Source organism: Octopus bimaculoides, chromosome 1, assembly GCF_001194135.2.
Source record: "Octopus bimaculoides isolate UCB-OBI-ISO-001 chromosome 1, ASM119413v2, whole genome shotgun sequence".
NCBI classification, from domain to species: Eukaryota; Metazoa; Mollusca; class Cephalopoda; order Octopoda; family Octopodidae; genus Octopus; species Octopus bimaculoides.
In genome coordinates, this window is record NC_068981.1 from 12,577,778 (window position 1) to 12,579,384 (window position 1,607).

The following is a 1,607-nucleotide window of genomic DNA, read 5'->3' on the forward strand; positions in this document are numbered from 1 at the left end:
TGACAAAGAAGCCAACACGTGCATGTAGCGTAACACATGTAGCGTTGCCAATAATACATGCTAAAGAAATTTAAAACAACAACAAAACAATGACATAACGTATAATGTATGCGTTTCTGTGTTTAAAGACAGAGAGTAACGACTGATGCAACGCAAACTACGAAATCAACGACATTAAATAATGAAATGTCGAGCCAAAGAAGGAATGTCTGTATGTCTAGTGTCGCTTCCTTTGCATGGAAGAGTATGACGCGTATTACAGATGGTACTGTTCGATGTATTGAAAGAAGAAGAAGAAGAAGAAGAAGAAGAAGAAGAAGAAGAAGAAGAGGAAGAAGAAGAAGTGATTGATGTCTATAAACAATAATTATATACAGGTATATCTGTATTGAACTCCGATGAATGGAGAAGAGAAATTACAAAAGGAAAATACTACGAAACACTACAAAGTATTTGGAAACAAGGTTTCACGTTCAACTCTCAAAGTGATGGCTTCTGAAATATTATTCGATTCTAATAATAATGTAAATAATTTTAGAAACAAACTGGTTCTAAATTTACGAAAATATAGTATTACTGCTATATGATATTTATAAAGAAACAGGCAAACATGAGCAGGTGTTATACACACACACACACACACACATATATATATATTTCTTTATTACCTACAGGGGGCTAAACACAGACAGGACACACAAGGACAGACAAAGCCATTAAGTCGATTTCATCGACCCCAGTGCGTAACTGATACTTATTTAATCGACCCCGAAAGGGTGAAAGTCAAAGTCGACCTCGGCGGAATTTGAACTCAGAACGTAACAGCAGACGAAATACCGCTGGGCATGTGCATGTATGTATGTATGTATATATGTATGTATGTATATGCATGCATATTACTACCTTATGTAGGTGTATATGTGTGTGTGTGTGTGTGTGTGTGTGTGTGTGTGCGTGTGCGTGCGTGCGTGTGTGTGTGTGTGTGCGTGCATGTGTGTGTGAGCATATATACATATGTATGTTCATACAGAAGTGTGTATATATAAACACGCCCGTTCACATTCACTAAAAGAGACATACATGAATGTGTTACATACATATAAATGCATATACTTATACATACACACATGCATGTATATTGATATATGAGGCGGTGAGGTGCTGAAAGTTTCCTGGCTTTAAGTGTGTCACAAAATGCCTGGTTGGAGGCCCAGCCTCGTGACTTCTTTTGTGGGGCTTAGAAACTGAAAGAAGCCCGTCGTATATATGTATATATATATGTGTGTGTGTGTGTCTGTGTCTGTGTGTCTGTGTCTGTCCCCCCAACATCGCTTGACAACCGATGCTAGTGTGCTTAGCCGTTCGGCAAAAGGGACGGATAGAATAAGTACTAGACTTACAAAGAATAAGTCCTGGGGTCGATTTGCTCGACTAAAGGCGGTGCTCCAGCATGGCCGCAGTCAAATGACTGAAACAAAAGAGTAAAAGAGTACATATATATATATATATATATATATGAAGGAGATGTTTCTATGTGGCTTGCTTGTTTGTTGTACCTTGTTTATCATTTTGTCCATGTTCTTTTGCCACGTCATGTACCCAGTCAT

General features: G+C 38.2%; 1 protein-coding gene and 1 long non-coding RNA gene across 4 annotated transcripts in view; one reads left to right on the top strand and one right to left on the bottom strand.

Moving 5' to 3' along the window:
* The window catches only part of LOC106870672 (beta-1,3-galactosyltransferase 5), a 265,603-nt gene that overhangs the window by 244,517 nt on the left and 19,479 nt on the right, over positions 1–1,607 (bottom strand). The window lies entirely within an intron of this gene.
* LOC128251597 (uncharacterized) overlaps positions 1–1,607 on the top strand; it is a 185,744-nt gene that overhangs the window by 129,275 nt on the left and 54,862 nt on the right. The gene's annotated exons all lie outside the window — the stretch shown is intronic.